The sequence below is a fragment of the Macaca fascicularis genome, chromosome 4 (assembly GCF_037993035.2).
Source record: "Macaca fascicularis isolate 582-1 chromosome 4, T2T-MFA8v1.1".
In the NCBI taxonomy this organism is placed as follows: Eukaryota; Metazoa; Chordata; class Mammalia; order Primates; family Cercopithecidae; genus Macaca; species Macaca fascicularis.
This window is the reverse complement of record NC_088378.1, coordinates 29,258,790-29,284,329: the sequence shown is the minus strand read 5'-3', so window position 1 is coordinate 29,284,329 and position 25,540 is coordinate 29,258,790. Positions and strand designations below refer to the sequence as shown.

The 25,540-nt window shown below is 38.1% G+C and overlaps 1 long non-coding RNA gene across 2 annotated transcripts in view; it reads left to right on the top strand.

Moving 5' to 3' along the window:
* The window catches only part of LOC123573043 (uncharacterized), a 34,414-nt gene extending 25,989 nt beyond the window's left edge, over positions 1 to 8,425 (top strand). For both annotated transcript variants that reach the window (XR_006697774.2, XR_012433409.1), the window contains exon 3: positions 5,151 to 8,425. This is a non-coding gene — a long non-coding RNA (uncharacterized lncRNA). The remainder of the gene's footprint in view (positions 1 to 5,150) is intronic.
* The last annotated feature ends 17,115 nt before the right edge of the window (positions 8,426 to 25,540 follow it).

The window sequence follows — 25,540 nt, the reverse complement described above, 5'->3', positions numbered from 1 at the left end:
GACAGGCAGCAGGTCTAAGTTGCCGACTCTCGGCAAAAATTCCTCCCGAGGGGTCCCCGAGGAAAGCTGAAAGCCTTGATGGCTTTGCATTAGATGTCTAATGGCATAAGATGTAATTCTGGGCAATCTTGATATTGGGCTGTGGAAATGGAATGCAGCCTGTGTTTTGATGAATGTTTTGATACAAGCCTCTCCTACTCCAAGTGAGCATGCTGGATCCTGACCCTTAAGCACACATGCAGGTTTATGCAAACACACACCCCAGGGTGGAAAATGCCTTGATAAGGCAAATTATTTATGTTTATCTTTTTAAAATCTCCCCCTGTTCACTGCTCTTCCAAACTTTATTTCTTTTGAAGATTCCTCAACTTTTTACACTAAATATAGATACACACATATTCAATATGAAGCTACAAAATTACCACTATATGCAGGCTATCCTACCTTCTACTTTCAATATTTGATGTGTTCACATGTTGTTGGGAATGTATTTGACCATGATCCTCAGATATACATTTGTAATTTTTATATGTTTTAAATTCATCTTTTACCTGATTGGTATTGGATATCTAAAAAGAAAGGAGGCAAGGAGCTAAGCACTGCTATTGAGTTGGGAAACAGGAAAACCTACTGTTAGTACTGTGTCCACTTACTAACAAGAATGAGATTTGTTACTCCAAGGGATGATTATCTCCTACTGGTGGAGAAGTAAACTTAATTTTGATGATTGATTGGATTCTTTTTTTAATCAAATATATTAAGCAGGGGTTGTTTAGATTTCTTTGATGAACTTGCAACAATAATAGAACTCCTGACATAGGATTAAGTTAATGAGATTATTTTTATCATTGGCTATCTGGACACACCACCCTTTGGTTGTCCTCACTCACTGGCTGCTCCTTTGTAGTATTGTTTGCTGGTACCTTGTCCTCTGCTCTATCTCCAGATGATAGTATGTCTGAAAGCTCAATGCTGGTCCCCCCTCACTGTTCCATCTAGACCTATGGCTTCAATATCTATATGGTTTCCCAGTTTGTGACTCCAAGCTTCACCTGACACCTGAATTCCAGGCTCTTAGAAGCTACAGCATATCTGACACATCCACTTGGCTGTCTAATGGACATCTCAAACTTGACATCTAAAACCAGACTCTTGTTTCCCCATCTCCAAAGCTGCATCCCATCTCAATAATTGCTACTGCCATTCACATAGCTACACAATCAGGAAATCATCCCTAATTCTTCTTTCCCCGTATCCCCCTATCCAATCTACCAGCAATTTCTCTTAACTCTACTGCCAGCCTGCATCCTCCATTTATCTGTCTTTCTCCAACCCCACTGCTACTATCCTAATCTAAGCCGCCATTGTCTTTCACCTGGACTACTGCAGTAGCCCCCATCTGATAGCTCCACTTAGATGCTTGCACATCCCAAATCCTTCTACACAGAGCAGCTAGAGTCATCTTTTGAAAATGTAAATGGGGACATGTAATGTCCTTACTTAAAGCCCTTCAATGGCTTCCCATCAAACCTCAGAATAAAATCCAAACACCTCACCTTGACCTAGTCCTGCCCCTCATTATATCTTCTGCATAACATAACCCCCTTTACTCACACACTTTATCCATCTTTCTCTTCTCCAGAGAATCTCTCTCTCCCTAGAACCTCTGCTGAGAATGCTCTTCCCATGGAATTGTATGTCCTTGGCTCCTTTTGATACTCAGGTCTGAGATTAGATCTCATCTTCTAAGAGAAGCCTAATGCTTTTCTCAATTCTTTCTACCATTGAACTTACCACTACTTGGTGGTTTCTTATTTATTTACTTGTTTGTTTTCGTTTCCCTGCAACCATATCATAAGCTTATGTGAGCAGAGGCCTTGTCTTCATGTCCAATGTTGCAGCCTAAGTGCCTAGAAGAGCCCCCCCGCCACCCCACATGCAGTGATGCTCAATGACTGTTGAATAAATGACAGAACCAATAAACATACTACTGGGATCCCTGATCTGTTCTGGGATACCTGGAAAGACTTTCTTAAAGAAATGTTGTCTGAATGGAATTCTGAATGATGTATGGTAATCAATGGGAAGAATTCAGGGAGGAAAACAGGAGAGAAAAGTGTTCTAGACAGAGGAAATAATAGGTACAAAAATCTGGAGTTGAGAGGAGCAAAGTGTATGCATTACACTTTCACGATAAGAAGGTATCATGTTTGGAGTGCGAGGAGGAGGACAGTAGTGTAAGCTGAAACTTACAGAAGTATTCTGGACTTCTAGGCCAAGTTAAAGATTTCAGGCTTTACTTTGAGGACTTTGGAAAACCATTGCACATTTGCACAGGCAGGTGGCTTACTATTTGCTCTCTAAAAATTTGCCTTTGACTGCAGTGTGAAAAAGAGAATGGGGTGGAAGTCAGTGTGGCTGTTGTCCTTCCTGCCATTAGATGGCTGCTGCAGTAATCTAGAGGAAAGATCATAGTAATTTGGACTAAACTAGTGGTGAAGGAGATGAAGAACTTAAAATAGATTCCAGAGACATTTAGGAAGTAAAATAAAATAGTGGTGTTTAATTAGATAAAAGTAGAATAGTGAAGATGGAGAGAGATGGAGATGTTAAGCTTGAAGCACAGGTTTTTGACCTGGATGGAGGGTGGCACTATTCCTGGAGGCAGGGACATGAAAGAGAATTGGAATGACAAAAAGTATCACCAGGCCGGATGCAGTGGCTCATGCTTGTAATCCCAGCACTTTGGGAGGCTGAGGCGGGTGGATCACAAGGTCAGGAAGTCAAGACCATCCTGGCTAACACTGTAAAAGCCCGTCTCTACTAAAAACACAAAAGCAAAATTAGCTGGGTGTGGTGGTAGGCACCTGTAGTCCCAGCTACTCCGGAGGCTGAGGTGGGAGAATGGTGTGAACTCCGGAGGCAGAGCTTGCAGTGATCGTGCCACTGCACTCCAGCCTGGGCAACAGAGCAAGACTCTGTCTCAAAAATAATAATAATAAAAAAAAAATATATATATATATATATGTGTGTGTGTGTATGTATATGTGTGTGTGTGTATATACACACACACACACATATATATATATATATATATCACTAGCTAGGTTTTCTGTATGTTCAGTTTGACTGTCTTTAAGATAGCCAATTGGAGATGTAGAGGCAGACAGTGTGATTCATCAGTAGACACCCAAAGAAAAAGTATGTTGGGAAGGAGGCATAAATTCAAGAACACAGTGTATAGCCTATGAACACTTTGATAACAAAAACCACTTTGTATTGTTTATTTTTTCCATAAAGTTCAACACAAAAATATAAGCTACCGTAACTACTGCAAATAGTAAATATGTATGAAAGCAAATGGTACAGATCATTTTAAAGAAGGAAAATAAATATTCATTGGGAAAGTGTCTTATTTAAAATATAGTTTTTAAATGAATGATAGGAAGATCATATATTTAAAAGAATTTTTTTAATTTATTTTTTTTGAGAGAGACTCTCACTCTGTCACCCACGCAGGAGTGCAGCGGTATAATCTTTGCTCACTGCAACCTCCACTTCCCAGGTTCAAATGATTCTCATGCCTCAGCCTCCCAAGCAGTTAGGACCACAGGCACACACCACCATGCCCTGCTAATTTTTTGTATTTTTAGTACAGATGGGGGTTTCATTATGTTGACCTGGCTGGTCTCGAACTCCTGACCTCAAGTGATCCACTTGCCTAGGCCTCCGAAAGTGCTGGGATTACAGGCATCAGTCACTGTGCATGGTCTATTTTAAGTTTTCTATGAACATTCTTTCTGCCAAAATTTGAAATTGGTTAAAAATTGCCACATTGAAAACTCCCCTAAAGCCAAATGTGGGGGTTCACACCTGTAATCCCAGCACTTTAGGAGGCTGAGTTGGGCAGATCACTGGAGGTCAGGAGTGCGAGACCAGCCTGGTCAACATGGTGAAACCCTGTCTCCACTAAAAGTACAAAAATTGGCCGTGCACAGTGGTGCATACCTGTTGTCCCAGCTACTTGGGAGGTTGAGGCAAGAGAATCTCTTGAACCTGGGAGGCAGAGGTTGCAGTGAGCTGAGATTGCACCACTGCACTCCAGCCTAGGTGACACAGCAAGACTCCCACGCAAAAAAAAAAAAAATTCCCCCAAAGACTACTTTGTTCACGGGCAAGTTTACTACAGTATTTAGGTTAGTAATGAGAAAAATATATGCCAAATAAAAATATTTGCTATAATCTATCACAACTGTCTCTGGGTTGAAGAATCATAATGAAAGAGAACATTTTCCTCACTTCCAACGTAGTGCACAAAGTAGTCATTGTCCACCTTGCAATTCTGACTAATCCTCTATGTTACTTAAAACACATACATTGATTACAGTAGGAGGAGTGCATGAGCTTATTGTGCTTGAATTTGAATTGTTGTAAGTGAGACAGAAACCTGAGTGTGAAGGTGTGACAGAAGATACAGGAAGGGTCGTAAGTGTGAGGAAGTCTATTTCATGAACGTGAGCTACAATATTATTTTCCTAGGGTTGCCATACAAAATTCCACAAACTGGGTGGCTTAAAATATCAGAAATGTATTCTCTCTCCGGTCTGGAGTGTAGAAGTCCAATGTCAAGGTGGTGGCAGGGCCACACTTCCTCCAAATCCTCTAAGGGAGGATCATTCCTTACCTCTTATATCCTCAGGCATTCCTTGGCTTGTGGCAGCATAACTCCAACGTGTATGCATCATCACACGGCTGTCTTCCCTCTGTGTCTCTGTGTCTTTGCGTCTTCATATGGCATTTTCCTCCCTATGTTTCTGTTCTCTCTTTTTATAAGGACGCCAGTCATATTGGATTAGGGCCCACCCTAACCAAGTATGACCTCATCTTAATTTATTACATCTGCAAGTAACGTGTTTCCAAACAAATTCACATTCACAGACACCAGGGTTTAAAACTTTAATATTTCTTTGGGGTGGATGGCCAAAATTCAACCTATAACATGAACCATGGATTCTAATGGAAATGTGTGTGTGAAGTTACAAGTGTGGGCTGAGCGTATGAGTGTGTGTGAGTTTTTGTGTGAATGAGTGTGCACATAGTAAAGAACTATAACCAAGTAACCAATTCGTTGATCTCTAATCTGCTTCCAGGTTCTTGCTTTCAGTGGTTGCTCGGCTAGCTTTTATGCTGTCCCATGACTCCATTCACAATGAGTAATGGATCGTTTCCGGGCCCTCACTCCCAGTTTTAATGAATACCAACGCTAATTAACTGACAGTAACATGTAGCTGCTCTTGGCTGCATGCATCTCTCACTGAGGTCATAATGGCTGTTGGTAATGTAATTTATTACTGTGTAAGGCACACTCTGGGACTCTCAATGTGAAGACCATTTTTGCAAGTGCCAAAGCATTGCAAAGCAGGCCTTTCATGGTAAGCTAATATGTTCCATAGCTTCTGGGCCTTGGCATAATGACGCATCAAAGTCGCTATGGTTCTACAGGAATCCTGTAAAGATTTCCAACCACAGGACCATCTGTTGGGAAGGACAGAAGACCACTGTTTGAAGAAGGACTATTGCTTAGATCCTGGAATCAGAAACAGCAGCAGAACATCCTAAATGATCAGAACACCACATACCATTATTATTATTGTTGTTGTTTGCTTTAGAATTGTTTTGAGAGTGACAAAATTGCATCTCAAGGAGAAAAAACAACATCAAAGCAATACCAAGAATTTCTGTTTAGGAGAATAGAAGGCACTCAAGCCCTTGTATGTCCTACAACGAGGTCACTCGGGCAGCCTGCTTGAGGACCCAACTCTGTACTCCCCGTGAACTCTACCAAATTAGCTTTACACAACGCAGCCATCTTGCTTCTCTAGAGGATCAAAGTAGCTGGACCCAGGCCCAGTGTTCTGCTGATAACCAGTCACAGGATACGTTTGCACCCTGTTCTGCTCCTAGTACACCATGCTGCAGATTCCTCTGTATTTCCCAGCTTATATCCATACAGGGAACTTGGGTTCACATATTTCCTTCTATTATCTGAACTAATCTGGTGACCTGAGATCATTTATGTACCCTACACTCTTGTTACAACGATCTGGAACTATGTAACTATTTTTTTCTCATGTATGGGGCTACTGTTCCCAACCAAGTCCTTTTATCCTTCTTATAATAACTTTTGTAATAGTAACAGCACCTCCTTGTAACACTTAAAATGCTTGTCTCACAAGGGCAGCCTGACAAGGGAAAGTATGTCAATACAATTTTTAAAGGACAGCTGAATAGTGAAAAATCACAAGACTATCTAGTCGAAGTAATAACTAACAATAACAGTGAGAAAGATATATTACCAAAAAAAAAAAATTGGAGAGAATAATATGAGTTAGGATGGAATTTTAGCTGCTCAACAATGGGCATCATTGGTTGATGTGCCACACTTGGCCCACTATATGAATACATAGTAACTGTGACCATAAAATATTGAAACTGACTTTTAAAAAATGCCAGAACTTAAACATCCAAATTATTTTCCTCAACCCTGAAATCCTGTGGTTTTTCCAATACTACTACATTTATCTAAAAGCCTTGTGAAACTGCTCTTTAGAAACACTGTTGAATTGAGTTTGTGAAAACTAAGAACAAAAAGCAGACTCATTACTTTGTAGTCACATCTTAAATTTGTCATCAAAGTGTTTAATCATCTTGATTACTCATCATATTCAGAGAGTTGGTTCCAAGTAACCTTGAAAAATCAAGCCAGACCTCTTTGAATGAACATTTACTGTCATATTTTTAACTTTATCTGATATTCTTAATAACACAAGTGATGTATGCTCAGTACAGGTCAAAGACATGTATAAGTAAAAAATAATAATCTCCATTTTCTTTCCTTTTTCTAATCTTGCTCAACTGAGCTAGTATAATATCCATGCTAAAGAATAATAAACAGTTATCTGTATTAACCTGGAGGGATGTCAAGATATATTTTAAATAAAAAAGAAAGAATGATATATAGTCAGCACTTCACGTCTACAGGTTCCACATCTGACGATTCAAGCAACCACAAATATTTGGAGAAAAAATAAAATAAAAATGACAATACAATAATAAAAATAATATAAAGAAGAAAAACAATATTCTGTAACAACTGCTTATAGCATTTACATTGTATTAGTGTTAAAAGTAATGTACAGATGATTTAAAGTATATAGGAAGATGTGTATAGGTTATATGAAAATACTATGCCATTTTATATCAGGGACTTGAGCATTGCAAACTTGGGTATCACACAGGTCCTGAAACCAATCCCCTGTGGTTACCAAAGAATGACTGTACACAGTATGACTCCATGTTTTTAAACAATTTTATCTATACATGTATAGCTCTATAGTATTGATATATCCAATTGTATTCAAACACTGCCCTGTAGATGGACAGTCAGGATATTTGCAATTTATTGCCTCTACAGGAAATGCTGCCAGAGACTTCCTTAATCATGAGCCTTTATGCCTAGGTGCCTTTATTTCTGTAGAAGATATCCCCTAAGGTAGAATTGCTGTGTCAAAATGTACATACCATTACTCCTAGGAAGAGGAAAAATGCATAGAATTAATAAAACATTACTAAAATTTAATTAATAGAAAAGTTAGAAGGCCAATCTGTGTTTCCCTGTGCCCATGACCAGAGAATACTCGTCAGATAATTTAGTGTCTCCAACCATTCAGGAGAGACAGAATACTCTGAACACTTAACACAATAAGAAAAGCCAAGGTCATTACTGGAGAAAGGTTTTAGTGGGCCTCATAAAGTATACATACTGAGTGCTTCCTCTCTGCCAGGGATAGTCATAGGCATAACAGACATAGAAATGGATAAACTGGTCCCTGGTCCCAAGGAGGTTAAGGGTCTGGTAGAGAAGACAGACCAGTAATCACATTTACAGTACACTGTGAGAAGAGCTATGACAGAGACATGTACAAGTTGCACTGGAAACCCAGATATGGGTCACCCACAGTTCTTAAGATTGCCTAATATACATGTCGAATCACCACATGTGGCCAAGAAAGCACATAGAGCTGAGTTTGCTAAAAAGCTCAGTGATTAAGTACTAAAAACTCAATGATTAAGTCAAGTGGCAAGACACAGGCCAATAAATGATGTAATAGCAAGTTAAAGCTTTACAAGGTTATATTTAAGTTCTTTATTTTGAGAGCCCTAAAGACAGACTTGCATATATTTATAGTGTAACTTTATAATGCTCATATTGGGGATAGGAACAAACACAACTTTCCAACTTGTAAAATCAATTTATTAAATGAAAATTTTTTTGACCCCCAGTATATCCACATCCATATAAGAAGACATTGTATAATGGGGTTTGACTGTATTTCTACAATCTTAATAAACAGAAGTCATTGAAAACACAACTCTTACTTTATGATTTGCTTTTTGTCGACAGGAGTGGATTTCCACATGACACAGCAATTACTGTTTAATTTAGCTTTAAAGATGAGCTATAAAATAAAAGAATCCAGGGAATATATTTTTAAATTGATGATGTGTTGGCTTCAAGAACATCTGCATAATCCACTTAAAAGGAAATGGTAAATGATGTGAGTGTAAAGAAGCACTACAGAAAACATTTCCATCAATTTTTTTTTTTTTTTTTTTAAGACAGAGTCTTACTCTGTTGCCAGGCTGGGGTGCAGTGGCAAAATCGTGGCTTACTGGAACCTCCTCTGCCTCCCGGGTTCAAGTGATTCTCCTGCCTCAACCTCCCGAGTCGCTGGGATTACAGGCACACACTACCACGCCCAGTTAATTTTTGTATTTTTAGTAGAGATGGGGTTTCACCATGTTGGCCAGGCTGGTCTCGATCTCTTGACCTGGTGATCCACCTGCCTTGGCCTCCCAAAGTGCTGAGATTACAGGCATGAGCCACGGTGCCCAGCCCATCAATGCTTATTTTTAATCTAAAAATATATACTCTATAAAAGCAAAAATTTAACATTTGGGCTTTTCTTTGGAAAACTCTGGTTTTCTCAACCTCCCTGCCTATGCCCAACAGAGGAGAGGTATTTGCTGATTTTACATTTGTTTCTATAACATAAAGAATTCTTAAATAGTTTGCTTAAGTGAAATATTGTATACCTTCACTTAGCGCCTTCCCACAAAGAAATTAAAAATAAGGGTTTTTTTTCCCCTGCTAAGGTCATTTTGCAAGGACTACAGTATATCAATGCGTAGCACTTATCTACACACCAGCAAACAATTCCTTCTTCCTTCCATCTCTCCCTTCCTTCCCTCCTATCTTCCTTGCTTCCTCTTTTTTTCAACAGTATTAACCAGTGACAATTGAATGCTTATCATGGTGCTATCTACACAGATTCCAAAAGCAATCTATTCCACTAAAGGGTTTTATAACACAGTGCAGTATTAGATTGTAAATATACATGATTAAGTTTAGAAGAGTTGAACATTTCTGGTTCAGTGTTGTTTAATAATTGTATCAATAGTATGAATGATTAAATAAAAGTCTGGTTTCCTAGGGACCAAACTGTTCTTCTGCCTTGGAGGATAATTTCTGAATCCCAAAAGATCATAGTAAATTGGAAATGTCGTCAGATGAAAATAGATTAAAATCATTGAGAAAAACTGCCTGCTAATTTAGAAGTAGGAAAACTAGACTATTCAAATGAAATTATTGAGAATAACTTTTTGTGAAAGAATGACAGAAAAGTATTACTTACAGTAAATACAAAATTATTATAGTTATGTAGAATAGTCACTTTTTCAGGGTGAACATAATAGTTTGTAGGACCCAGAGGTAGTTATTGCTTGACATTCACTCACAATATTACTAAAGCACACTCATCAGTTGGGATATAGTAATTCAAAGAAACATTGACAAGCTTATAGAAGATTCACAGATATGTCTATATTTGTGATATAAATATTATTAATTTTGTTTATAAAGGCATTAAGCAGCCCCTGAGTATATTCACAGCATGACTCCACAGTGCCATTCTCTAACCCCACTGAGGGTGGACAAGCAGGTAAAGGAAACAGACAAGGAATAAAAGCTGCCCCTGTGGTTTGAGATCAGATCAATTCCTCATCTTTCTGAAATGTTTGCATGGTCCTTCCTAGAAATGGAAAGGAGCAAAAATCAAAACACTGACTTTAAAGCTAATTAATAAGCAAGCAGCTTGTCAGGAACTGTGAAAGCATAGCTATATTTCTTCCAAATTTTGATTAGAGAAATCTGTAGATACGGATTACTTACATATAACAGAGGCTTATAATGTATGTGAGGGAGAGCTTTATGTTTTATTTATTCTTTTGTTTTATAATCTTCCTTCCATCACAATGGGTTTTAAACACTTTTCAAGGAGTCTGGGTAGAAGGTAGTGAGAGAGGTATGGTTTTTAAATATTCTTGAGTCCTCTCATAAAGCACAGGCAGAGAAAGTATGATAGCAAAACCATAATCCCTTGGGCAATGTGTGCAGCAAACAGGTGACAAGGTATCCCCTACAAACCCCTAGATACTGGGAGACGAACCACCCACAGCTGCAAGACCAATCTGAGGTCATCCTCAATGAAGGAAGAAGGAAGGTCAACAGGCCATCAGCATCCCTGGGAATAAGAGAACCCAATGAACACTCCCTGGAGGCCCCGTGCCAGCTGAGAGAGTGGCTTAGGTTACTTTTGTTCCACCAAAGTTCCCTTCCAGGACAAAATCCCACAATGAGGAGAAATTGCTAGGGGAGAATCCAAATTGGGCAGGATGTGGCAAAAGGAACAGAAGAAAGAGAAGGTCCCAATATGTTCCATGAAAACAACAGAAAAGGGGACATTAGAGGCCTCAAATTAGAAAAAGCTACCCTAACTATCATCCCACTGGAAATGATGGAAAACTCATTTTCCTTAAAAATTAGCATCCAAAAAAAATGAGAGTTGAACTTATACAAAGATATCACATGAGACAGAGAAAGGCAAAACATCCATGCAAACAATTAAAATGAGTCAAAAGGAATACTTACAAAAGATAAAAAGTGTAGTACAATATTTAGCAACCACTTACATGAAACACAAGAAATGATAGAAGACAATAAAGAATAACCAATCAGATTTAAGAAAAACTAAAAAATGCGATAACTGAAGAAAATGAAAATTTGAAAAGAAAGGTGACAGAATTTATGAAAGATTTTAAAACAAAAGAAAAATAATATCATAATGTAAGACTAAACTAGAAGGGACACAAGAACAAGTAAATACAATCAATAATACCTTTATGAATTAGATGACCCAACAAACTAGAAATATAAGGGAGCACCCTCAACCTGATGAAAGGCACTGATGAAGAACTCACAGCTAACCATACTTAATGATGAAAGACTAAATGGTTTTCCCCTAAAATAAGAAGTAAGACAGGGACATCTGCTCTTACCACTTCTATTTAACATTGTGCTGGAGAGTCTAGCCGGGCAATTAGGTAAATGAATAGACTAAAAGGTATTCTGATTGGACAAGAAAAAATAAAACTATCTCTATTTGAAGATGACACAGTATTGTATACAGAAAATCTTAAGGAATACATTAAAAAACATGATAGAACTAATATATGAGCATAGCAAAGTTGTATGATCCCAATGAGTATACAAAAATCAATTATATTTCTATAGAGTTACAATGAACAATCTAAATGAAATTAACAAAAAGCAATCTATTTTATAATACCATCAAAAGAATAAAATGCTCCCAATCAAAATTCGAATGACATGTTTTGCAGAAATAGAAAAAAAAAAATCCTAAAATTCATATGGAACACAAAGACCCTGAATAGCCAACACAATCTTGAAAAAGATGAACAAAGCTGGAGACATCACACTTTCTGATTTCAAAATAGATTGCAAAGTTACAGTAATTAAATCATATGGTACTAGTATAAAGACAAACATGTAGATCAATAGAATCAAATAGCCCAGAAATAAACCATGTATATATAGTCACCTAGTCTTTGACAAAAGTGCAAAGAAAATATAATAAGGAAAAGATAGTCTCTTCAACAAACGGTGCTGGGAAAACTGAATATCCACATGTAAAATAACAAAATTAGATCCTTATCTTACACCATACACAAAAATCAACTCAAAATGGATTAAAGACCTAAATGTAAGACCAGGAATGATAAAACTACCAGAACAAAACATAGGAAAAGTTTCTTGACATTGGTCTTGGCAATGATTTCTTGGATATGACACCAAAAGGACAGACAGACAACAAAAAGCAAAAATAAATATAGGACTACAGCAAAATCAAAAGCTGTGGCAGAGCAAAGGAAACAATCAACAGAATGAAAAGACAATCTATAGAAAAAAAGAATAAAAGAAAATCTTTACAAATCATATATCCGATAAGAGGTTAATACCCTAAATATATAAGGTACTACTACAACTCATTAGTAAAAATAAAAAAACAAATAATCCCATTTAAAAATGGGCAAAGGACTCTAACAAACATTTTTCCAAAGACATACAAATGGCCAATATGTATGTGGAAAAATGTTCAATATCACTAATCATCAAGGAAATGCAAGCCAAAACCACATTGCAATATAACCTCACACCTTGTTAGGATGGCTATCATCCAAAAAACACAAGACAACAGTGTTGGTGAGGATGTGGAGAACTTTGAAACCCTGTACACTATTGGTGGGAATGCAAAATAGCCACCATGGAAAATACTATGAAGGTTCCTCAATAATTTAAGAATAGAACCACCATATGATCCAGCAATCCCACTTCTGGGTATATATTCAAAAGAAATGAAGTTCGGATCTTAAAGAGATATCTGCACTACCTTGTTTACTGCAACACTATTTACAATAGCCAGGATGTAGAATAACCTAAATGTCCATTGATGGATAAAAGGATAAAGAAAGTGTGGTAGATGCATACAACGGAATATTATTCAGCATTAAAAAAGAAGGAAATGCTGAAATATGCGACAACATGGATAAACCTGGAAGACATTACGCTAAGTGAAGTAAGCCAAAGAAGGACAAATACTGCATGACTTCACTTGTATAAAGCATCTAAAATAATCAAACTCACAGAAGTAGAGAGCAGAACAGTGATTGCCAGAGGCTGAGGGCAGGAAGAAATGGGGAGTGGCTAACCAATGGATATAGAGTTTCAGTTATGCAAGATGAACAACTTCTAGAGATCTGCTATGCAACATACTGTCTATAGTTAGTAATAATGTATTGTACACTTAGAAACCTATTAAGAGGGTAGATCTGGTAAGTGTTCCTATCACAATAAAATGAAACTTTTTAAAGTTGCTATATCAGCAAATATTTTGTACTTGAGAATCTAAGTTGAACTCATTAGACACTACTTTCTCTATTTTGCAAGAATATTAATAAACACATATCTGCAAGAATAAATACACTTTTCCTAATTTTGCCCACTTGCAAATTCAAAAAAAGAAAAACTTAACCAGTGTCAATAAGCTTTCTCAGAGCTTTAACTGAGATCTCTAAATACCATGCCCCACTGAAAATAACCTGTTCTCCCTGCAGAAATGGCCAATTCCAAATCTGCAACAAAACAGTATGACAAGCCTGGAACACCTTGTCATACCAGAATCAAGGTCATCTCAAAAGATGTCAAAATATATCTTAAATAGGCTCCTGCTGACCAAAGATGGGACATTCTAAACATTACTAAAAATAATATCTGTAATACATCAAATATATGTATATTCATAAGTATATGAAGTATAAAAAACACTGATGGATAACTTCAGAACATGTTCAGTAATCAATTATTATTTTGAAAATTGATGAATAAACAGAAAGAGTCAAGCATTTAAAAGTCAAGCTCTTCCTATATGAATTATACATTAGTTAACCAAATAAGGGGATGTTTTTCTTCATAGAACTATTCCAGCTAAGAAATCATAAAGGAATTCTACAGTCAGATGAGAAGTATGCCAACATTAATAAAGTAATGGATCTAGGAAATACTCATTAATGGTGGCTAGCATGGTGGGAGGGTGGGGTGAATAGAAAGAGAGATTAAGACAGAGAGAGAGAGAGGGAGAACAACTTAAATACATGGACATATCTATGAGGTAATCTTGCTTAAAAAATAAAATGAATCTGACTATGCTCTAGATTTAACTATCAATCTAAGAAAAATACAAGAAACATAGAAACACACACTAAACAACATTTCATGGATGCAATCAACAAAATCCAGACTGCAGGACACTCTACAGTACAAATGACCCAGTTCGTCAACAGAAAATTGCAAGGAAAAGAAAGGAAGATAGAAAAAGGTGGAAGGTGAACCAAGAAGTCAAAGGAGTCTTGAGAGACCTATAAAGCAATCTCTATGTATAGACTGTATTTGGATCTTGAATCAAACAAATTGTTAAATACACACACACACACACACACACACGGCAAATTGCAAAGTGTGAACATTGAATATTTGATGATAAGAAATTTCTTATTTTTAGGCATGAGAATATTATTGTCATTATATATTTTTTGGGTCCCTATCTTTACAGAAACATTCTAAAATATTTATAATTTATATACTGTCTAGATTTTGTTTCAAAATAATCAGCCTGAGAGTGAAAATGGGGAGATAGCTGAAACATGATGAGCCATGTGTGGATAACTGTTAACACTAGGTGGCCAGTACATGGGCATTTCTCTTGTCTCCACACTCGGATGTGTTTTAAATTTTGTATAATAAAAAACTTCTAAAAAATAAAATTACTAGAAAATAAAAAATACATTAAATGGCCAAAATATTGCTTACAAGAGTATACAAATGATGACAAAGCATAATAAAGTTAGACACACAAATGAAAAACAATAATGACACAGAAGACAAGCAGGAACAAAGCTTAAAATTATATCGTAAGGACCTCCACATAGGCTACTGGTGGGTCATGTATTTGCCCAAAAGTTTTTAGTGGTTAATGTAAAAAGTGAAACTTTTGGCCAGGCATGGTCAGACATGTGCCTGTAATCCCAGCTACTTGGGAGGCTAAAGTGGGAGGATCACCTGAGACCAGGAGGTCAATGCTGCAGTGAGCTATGATTGTGCCACTGCACTCCAGCCTGGGCAACACAGTGAGGCGTTGTCTCCAGGGAAAAAAAAAAAAAAAAAAAAAAGTGAACTCTTTGAGTTACAAAGTTTATAATGTCAGATAAATACTAATTGCTCAGAAAAAGCTGCTTGCTCAGTAGTTTAACCATGCTTAAAGTTAAGATTCTACCAGAATTTCTCTGGAAGAAGTCTCTTGAAGGGGACATGGTGTGCTCATTCATTCATACATTCATTCATTCATTCATTCACTCATTCTTTCAGCAAACATTTTTTGAGCACCTAGCACATTCCAAGCTCTATGTTCGAAACTGGAGTCACAATGATGAACATGAAGACAAAATAGACTCCTGCCTTCACAGTGCTCACAGTTCAGTGAAGAAAATGACGAAACAAGGAATTAAGATGAAGCTGTGATGGGCAGAACTCAGGAAGGAGACCTAATCCCAACTAAGGATAAAGGAAGAATTATTCCCTGGAGAAAGCAACAGTTTTCTTATTTGATATGTGAATTGAGGGGCAGGAATTAACTAGGAAAGGGTAGTAGGAGGGAAGAAGTTCTCAGATGGAGAGAAAAAACAAGATGTATGGAGAAAGCAGGAAGAATAAGTTGGTGGTGATGACACTGAGGAGGCGAGCATCAATCCAAATGTGTCCACAACCAACTTCTGATTTTCTCCTAGAATTGGCTCCGCTTCCGGTCTTCTCATGTCAGTAATGACAACTCCATCCTTTTAGTTGCTCAGTCCAAAAATCTTGGGGTCATTTTGGTGCCTGCTTTTTGTGTGGTGGGGGGTGTGTGTGTGTGTTACAACCAACATTCAATCCTTCAGCAAACCCTATGTGTTCTCAAGTAAATCCAGAATCCAACCCCTTCTCACCACCTCCACTGCTGCAGTCATCCCTTCTCACCTGGATTATTTAAACAGCCCCCTCCCAAGTGATCTTTCTGTCCTATCCTTGATTATCCACCACAATCCCCTAACCCCAGTGGCTAGTGGGATTTTTTAAAAAATAAATATCTTAATTCAAACCTCAATGGCTTCCACATTCAGAATAAAATCCACAGTCCTTTCAAGGTCCTGTATGTCCCTACACCATTGGGCCCTCACTGACCCAGTTTCCTGCTACTCTTCTCCAGCTCGCTAATGGCCTCCTTGCTCTTCTTCAAATGTGCCAAGCACATGTGTCCACTAGAGATAGCATTTGTTCTTGCCAGTCCCTTTGCTTAGAATGCCCTTCTCCTAGATATCCCCAAGCTTTCTTTCTCCTTTCCTCAGGTGTCTGCTTAAATACTTATTTGCAAGTGACACTTTCTCTAGCCATTGCATATGAAATAGTAATACCCCTTTCCTCAATTTTTCTGTATAGCACTTGTATTAATTGGAGTAGGCCATTTGCTATTGCAACAACTTCAAAATTTCAGTAGTTTAATACAACAAAAGCTTATTTCTTAGTCATGCAACAGTCCAACAGGATGTTTTTTATCAAGCAACATTTCTAAGTAGTTCCTCTTTTAGTATTGATTCAGGTCCCAGGCTCCATTCTTCCATGACTCTTCCATCACTTTGGTTCTCTGAGTCCACTGATACTATTTGTTGCATCTGCCATCAGATAGGTGAAGAGGAGGCAATAGAGGATAACACGGAAGTTCATTTTATGGGCCAAACTTAGGAGTGGTACACATCTCTTCTCCCCATATTCCACTGGCTACAGTCACACAGCTGCATTCACTGCAAAAGAAGCTAGAAAATGTAGCCCAGCTCTGTGCCCAGGGGAGAAAAAAGACAGTGTGGTGAACACTTAGCCAGTCCTAGTCACAGCCTCTCATTCATTTATGGACACCAAACACTTGTTTTGCTCATCCTGTGATACATAGAACACTTTGCCCTTTTTCCATGGGAGGCAATTCTAGTCCCATTCAGTTACTGTATCCAGCTCAAGTCCAGGACTTCTGGGTCATGTGAAGTCTTCTCCATAGGGCTCTGTGACCCACAATTTAAATGACAAGTTATCTATGCTTTTCACCTAATATTCAACTGGGAACAGGAATGGGATAATCACATCTTTTTTCCTTTCCTTTGGAGAAAGTAAAGCTTTTAGAGCCTAATTCCTGTTGGTACAAGTATGGGGACCAAAGATGTTTTCAGTTATAAACAGTCAAAAGTTTTGGTTTTTAATCTAGGATCACGCTTTTTTTGGTTATTAATCTTTTCAAAAACTTACTAAGTTTTTGGTTCATTTGCTTCGAATGAGTTCCATATGCAAATAAGGACACTCATCGTTCTTTCTTAGGGATCATTCTCAAGCCTGATTTATTCCCAAGCTTTCTCACCCCATGCCTCTATTTTTCAACATGTTGGCAGTGATCCATGGTTATCTGAAACAATAGGTGGGAAAGCCACATTTTAATTTGATCTTTTCTCTAGGTCTAAGTCATTTTGTTTAATCAAGAAGTTTTACTGGTTCTTTATCTCTCAGAGCCCTTTTTGTTTCTACATCTTGCTGTTGGGTTATTTAGCAGCAATTGGTCTTTCCAGTGTTTCAGTGCACCAGATTTTAGAACTAAGTTTTTCATTTCTGTTTATAAACAGGTCCTTGTCTCATCTATTAATTGCAATACTTTGTCAAAGGCAGCCAATGGTAGTCGACATACTCCAAACACTGATCTCGTCCAATCACTTTCTCCAGAGCTACCAGTTTAGTAGGCACAAGGTTTGTCTTCCAAGTTTTCTTAGGCACTAGCTTTAACAAATGGTGAACCACTGTATAATATGGGTCATCTTAGCTCCTACCTCCCATATCAATGTTAATATTGCCCAGTAACTGACTGCTAGGATAATGCTGCACATTCTAGGTTCTTGGTGATAGCAGCCCCCACTTCCTGGTGCTAATATGTGTATTTGTCAGGGGATATTAACTTTCACAGAAAAAAAAAAAAACCTCCAAAATTTAAATGGCCTAACGACATAAAAGTTTACTTCTCACTCCTACAGCAGTCTAAGGTAAGTGTTTTTGGCTAGATGGCTTTTCTTTAGGAGTGATACAGGCTCTTTCTGTATCCAAGCTCTGACATTGTACAGAGCCTCAGAGTCCTTCAATACATTTATCCATCTGACTGGCAGAGAGGGAGAGAGAGAGACAGAGAGAGAGAGTACAGTGGAGGAGGCTTAGACAGGAAGGTTTATGTGGCCCAGGCTAAAAGTTGTGCATATCACTTTAGCCCATCGTTCAGTGGCCTACTACATGGTTTATTATTTAAAATTGAAATTATATATGACAAAACTGCAGAAACTCAATGAAATGATAGACACAAAATTCCAAATGGCAGTTACCTATGGGGATGGGAATGGAAGTGGGTAGGATTTGGAAGGAACACTCAAGGGTCTTGCTAGAGGTTGATAACATTCCATCTCCAAAGTTTGGTCATGGAGATCCAGATGTTTGTATTGTTCATCTTTGTACCTGTCAAATATACCGAAAATATTCTATTGTGAGTGTGTTCAACATTTCTAAAAGCAATTAAATTGAGTAGTACTATGAGGCAGCATCTAATACATATCTAACAAAGAACACAGACAAAGTGGGGAATATTACCCAGCAGTGAGTGTGTGAGTGTTTGAGCAGTGTAAAATGTCTAATAATTGTTGAGTTCTTATATATAGCAGGCAGTATCTAGAACATCTTATATTTACTAGTTTAATTTTCTGAATGATCCTATGAGGTAGGCACTATTATTTTGCTCATTTTGCAGATCAAGAACCTAAGGTACAAGGTTCAGTAAGCTGTGTAAGGTCACACAGTGGGTTAGTAACAGACTGGAATTTGGATCCAGACCTCCTGGCTTTAGAGTCCATGTCTTTAATTCTCAATATTCCACTCTCTCTGGATCTGCTTAGACAGGCGATGGTGATGGTTGTGCTGTAACAAGTTTGGGAGTCATGCCAGCTATTCACAAGGACCAGACGGGGGAAGGTCAGAAGTCTCATCATTCTTAACTTGCCACAGCCTCCCATTCTCACGGTAAGGCAAGAGCAGCCTGAGAAGGGCAGCTCAGAGATGAGAGCAAGCAGCTGCAAGAGCAAGAGTATCTCTTGAAATGGGCTTAACACGTGCCCTCCTGCTACAATCCCATCTCAGGGGACCAGGTCACATGACCCCTCATGGACAGGGCTTAGGGAGAGAAGGGCTTCCAGCTGCACCTGCAAGCAGAAGCACTATTGCAGTAGTCAAAACACAGGCAATCTAAACCCCAGTTATGGGGGTGGATATGGGAAGGAAGGACCTAACATGAGATCACAATGACTGGTTGGTTATGAGTTGGAGCTAAAATCACCAAAAATGAGAGTTTTGAGCCAAAAAAATAGAATAACGGTACTGAGAGAAATATGAAAACCAGAAAGATGTTTGCTTTGAGTAGGCTGCTATTGTGCCCCCTTTTTTTTGAAGCATGGTGGTATAGCAAAGCTCACAAAATTTAAATAAAATTTCAAGTTCCTGATGTACCACCTTGAAGGCTTCAATGAAGGCTAATGACTCAATATGCAATTTTCCCTATACATTCGTGGGGTTTTTTGTTTGTTTGCTTGCTTGTTTTTTGAGACAGGGTCTTACTATGTTGCCTAGGCTGGAGTCCAGTGGTCCGATCTTGGTTTACTGCAACCTCCGTCTCCCAGACTCAAGCCTTCCCCTACATCAGCCTCTGGAGTAGCTAGGACTATAGGCACTCATCACCACACCAGGCTAATTTTTGTATTTTCTGTAGAGATGGGGTTTCTCCATGTTGCTCAGGATAGTCTCGAATTCCTGAGTTCAAGCAATCTGCCCTCCTTGGCCTCCTAAAGTGTTAGGATTACAGATGTGAGCCACCACGCCTGCCCCACCCAGGTGCTTTTGAGAGACTTTTGTTGCTTGTTCGTATTTGGAAGGGAGTGTATATGTAATCTACTCATATGCTTTTTCATGGGATGCAATAACTAATGATATGGGCTTCTCAATAAAAATAATAGTATCTATTGCTTGAGTATTTATTTTGTTCCAAGCATTACGTTAAGCACTTTATACACATTCCAGGAATACATGCTGACCATAGCACTGTACAGGCTACTATTGTTCTCATTTTGCTGATGAGGAAATTTAGGCACTGAGGAGTTAAAAATGCTAAGAAACTTGTCCTAAAACACATGACTAGTAAATGGCCAATCCATGCTTTAAGCTCAGGCCCAACTCCAACACACCTTATCCGTGGTTACAAATAGTTTACATTGCTTCTGATTTCACTTTTTTAGTATCTGTATGAAGCTCTTGCTTTTAACTACAAGTTTTTCTCTAAAAATTAGCAGGCGTCCTTTTCACTCACTCCTGACTCACTAGCTATTTAACTGAATTGCTAGTCAACCAGTTTAGTCAGCACCCGGAAGTCCTTCTTTATTTGTGTAAGTCTCTTATTAATTGAACATTTACCATGTGCCAACCTCTTCAATCTGTTGGAGAAATTGAAAACAGGGACTTTCCTTCCATGTCCATAGTTCATTAACTGTAGAGAAACGTATTTTGAGAAATAAAATATAGCACTCTAAAACGATGTGGACATATCATTACACAGTAAACCAACTAGACCCATATTATAGTAAAAATCTATTCTGGGGTTACCCATTTGATTCCAGTTTGGAGAAAAGGCTACACCTTTTACACAAAATGACAGCAAGAACTGGGATGATAATCTAATGTTGTATATTGTTTCCACCCCCAATCCTTGCAAAGAAACTAAGGCAATAAATTTAAAAATGAAAATGATATAGTACCTCAATAGATACAAACCAAAAGACAAATAATTGAGATTATTTTTTAGAATTAGTCAGGTAGAAAGCTGTTTTTTAATTGAATCATTCAAGTACTTCAAGTCCCAAATAATTATTTAGGTCTGAATGACACATGTAATTGCCTCAGTTGTCTACCTTGCTTTACCAGTGGAGACTTAGAAAGAGAAGAACATTTCAGATGAAAGTTTGGGAAATAAAGGCAGAAAGGAAAAGTTACAGACCTGGGTTACTTCATCTTGAACTAGGAACAATAATAATTCAGTAAGTCCTCAAATACACGAGAGGTTGATGACCACCATTCTCCACCTACACAGAGAACAGAACTAGCATATTCCTTGATATGCCAGGGCTGCACAAACAAGGCACAGGGAATGAATTGTCCATTGATAATAACAAGGTTCCTTCCAAACAATGTAGCAAAAGGTAATTCGGTGAGAATTGTCTCTTCCCCGAAGTCTTTAAAAACTAAGAATTTAGGCCAGGTGCGGTGGTTTAATCCTAGCATTTTGGGAGGCCAAAGCAAGAGGATCATTTGAGGCCAGGAGTTCAAGACCAGCCTGGGCAACACGGTAAAACCTTATATCTACAAAAAATTTAAAAATCAGCCAGGTGTCGTGGCACATGCCTGTAGTCCTAACTAGTCAGGAGGCTAAGGATAGAAGATAACTTGAGCCTAAAAGTTTGAGGCTGCAGTGAGCTGTGATCATGCCACTGCATTCCAATGTATGAGACAGAGCCAGACCCTGCCTCTAAAAAAAATAATAATAAATTAAGTAGTTAGAATAGTTTAGATTTAGGCATATTTCTTAAAAGCAGGTAAAGGACTTGAAACTAGAGTTCAAATGTTCCTAAAGCAGCATGGGACTAGAGCTTTCTCCCAGATCACAACATTAGCCCTCTCCCCACATCCTTTTATTCCATCAACAGGACTTCTCAAACGGGAGCCAGTTCTGCTCTCAGCCATATCTTAGGCCCTAAGTACGATTCTCTCATGAATATTTGCCACAATGAGCTAGTTACTCCCACCCATTCCATGTTCTGTCATCTTGAGAAATGAATTCACACTCCAAAATCAATTGTCAGATAGGGATTTTAGATCTAAGTGGCATTAAACCCAAGGAGAAAAAGGATAGTGATTTCTTAACAGTTCTTAGTATTTTTCTCTCCAGCTTTATCTTAAAATTGCACCTCTTCATAATTCAGGATGAATATAGAATACTTAGCAAGCCATTTTATGAATGTTCAGACTTTTGGCATTAAAAATAAAATCAATGTGATAAGGTAAATGGCTTGCTAAGAGATGCAATGACTTAGAAGTAAGTTCAATAGCTTACATCTGCCTAGTCTCAACCCAGATAATACTTTAAAAATTGTCTCAGGTTACCAGGAGAACATATCTGGTGACATTGTCCCATTTAATAAGTAATGTATCATTATTCAGAAGCATCACTGAACTAAACTCACATCCTAGTATAACAGATCCCAATGTAGCCTTCAAATTAGTCATCCGGAGAAATACACTATGAATTGAAACACTTTTGCATGTGTGGTACAACACAGAAGCTATTTTGTTTCACAAGTACAACATGATGGTTTTTATGGGGGAAGTGAAGAATAATTCATCCAGTGGGGGAGGAATGTAATTAGCTTGAATACAAAGTATTGGAATTTGGCCAGGACAATAACCCAGTTATTTTTTCTAAAAGACTCCATTATGGATTCTTCCAAGAATTAAACTTAAAATAGTGCCCCCTGTAGAAGATTGTATTCTCATGGTTATTATTATTTTTTTCTTTGTCCTTCAAATATAGTAAGGGAACAGACCCGTAATAGCATTTGCTGAGCATTCATCGTGTGTTAGGCACTTTGCTAAACATTCTCATTGTTCATGATGCCTATATGCCAGTTTGTACAGCCAACCTCCTTCTTCATCCTCTGCAAAACGCCTGCTCTTTGGTCCTCTCTTGAGCCTACAAGCGGTCCGCCAGTGATGCAAGGCACTTTCAGAACAGAGCTGGCAAGAGACCCGAACAGGTCAGGAATAGACTGGGCTATTTGGCCAGGAAATTCCACAGTCCCTGGTACCTGGACTGTGGCCTAAAAGGTAAAGTGGGTGCAAGGAGCACAGGCTCCACTGGGTGCTGCCCTGGACCCTGCCTGATTCTAAGCCCAGAAGCCAGGAAATGGAGCCTGGTGCAGGTCCTCATGTGCCTTCTCACCTCCTGCCATGGTCAAAGCCTCGTGCTACCAACTTGAGACTGACTCCAAAGATTTATGCTCTTAACAACTAGGCTAAATAAGCTCCATAGAACACAATAGGAAAACTGCTAACTGAACAAGTGATTGCACAAGAGACATGGTACTTGTCCTCTTGGAGTTTCATAGCAAAAGACGTGTATATTATCTATGAAACAAAAGTTTAGGCCAGGCACATTGTCTCATGCCTGTAATCCTAGTATTTTGGGAGGCTGAGGTGGGAGGATCTCTTGAACCCCGGAGTTAGAGACAGCAGTGAGCTATGATTGCTCTCCAGCCTGGGTGACAGAGTGAGATCCTGACTCAAAATAATAATAATAATAATTTAATTTAAAAATAAAAATTTTTAAAATGCTGGGCTAGAGAAGTAAAAGAGCCCTGGCTCTGATTATCACCAGTTTTCATACCTGTGACACTTGGTTAGACTTTGCATGAGGAGCACCTGTGGCTTAGCTATTCGACTAAGATGGTTTTTCACAGTACACAGTACAGGCTCCAGCATGCTGGCTTCTCTGCCACAGTTCAGGACTCAGCGTTCTATCCATGATAATCTGTCTCAAACAAGCCCATAGGCAATACTGGGATAACAATATACACAAGAGAAGAATAAACCCAGGTTAGGTTACTTAATCTGTTGTACTCTTTCAGGAACTAAAAATCAGTCTAATCAGCATCAAAAATTATCCTCTGATGATCTCAACAGGGCCTCCTGGTAAAAGGTTAAGGTGTTGAGTCATTGGATTGTGTTTAAGTAAAATAACCCCTACGTGTAAGGGAAGTGGAAATTTAGAGTCTTTATTGCTCTTTTTACAACAAAAGAAAGAAGTCTTTTGTTTCAACAAAGATTTTATTTTATAATTATAAAAAAATGTCATATGCTCTTTGGGAATAATGTTGAAAAATTAATCTCCTAGAGATTTGTTATATCAAATCTCCCTGAGTCCCAAACAATGAAAAATCAACCAAAATCCCACTAACCAAGATCATGACTATAAATATTTTATTGTACTTTTGTAAGCTAAAATCAGTACCAGCCACTCAATTATAGCTTCTCATTTCCACTAATATTTAAATAATTATTCACCCATATTACTAAAAATCTTTGGAAGAATTAATTTTAATAGCTACATAGTATTCAGTCATATACATCTACTTGTTAGTAATTTACTTAACAGTTACTCTGTTAGTCTCATTTTGTTTGGGGCCTTTGTTTCTTCATATTCTTTGGCTTTGCTTTTATTTTCTTTGATGAACAATATTGTATTTATTTTCTTATCTTGCCTGGAATATAATATGGTTAAAACATTTCTATAGGCCGGGTGCGGTGGCTCACACCTGTAATCCCAGCACTTTGGGAGACAGAGGTAGGCGGATCACAAGGTCAAGAGATTGAGACCATCCTGGCCAACATGGTGAAACCTCGTTTCTACTAAAATTACAAAAATTAGCTGGGCATGGTGACGCACGCTTGTCCTCCCAGCTACTTGGGAGGCTGAGGCAGAAGAATTGCTTGAACCCAGGAGGCAGAGGTTGTAGTGAGCCGAGATCGTGCCACTGCACTCCAACCTGGACAACAGAGCAAGACTCTGTATCAAAAAAAAAAAATTCTATCATGAATATACATACATAAAATATAAGAAGAGGATATGAAGTCAAAGAGGTAGACCATTATCAAGGTTCTGCTATACTGCTTTCTAAAATTGTGGATCTAGTTAAACACCATATTCTCATTCCATGTCCCCCACAAGCATGGAATACTATCATTTGTTTGAATATTTGATAACTGAAAGGTAAATGTGGCATCCCATTATTATAACTTGTACTTACAAGGAAAGTAATTTAAATAAATGGAAGCATGCCACATTTTTAATTGAAATGTATTAAAAGATCATTTTATCTGATCATTAAAAATACATCCAGCCTGGTCAACACAGTGAAACCCCGTCTCTACTAAAAATACAAAAAATTAGCCGAGCGTTGTGGTGGGCATCTGTAATTCTAGCTACTTGGGAGTCTGAGGCAGGAGAATCGCTTGAACCCAGGAGGTGGAGGTTGCAGTGAGCCGAGATTGCACCATTGCACTCCAGCCTGGGCAATAAGAGTGAAACTTCATCTCAAAAAAAAAAAAAAAGTACATCCTGACTTTCAATCAGTGGTAAATACATGATACATACCTCTGAATTTCCTTTGTTCTTAAACATTTTATTTTACTCATTGCTACTTTTTTTAAAAATAGAAATGAGGTCTCACCATTTTGCCCAGGCTGCTGTCGAACTCCTAGGCTTAGGCAATAATCCTTTCATCTCAGCCTCCCAAAGGGTATTGT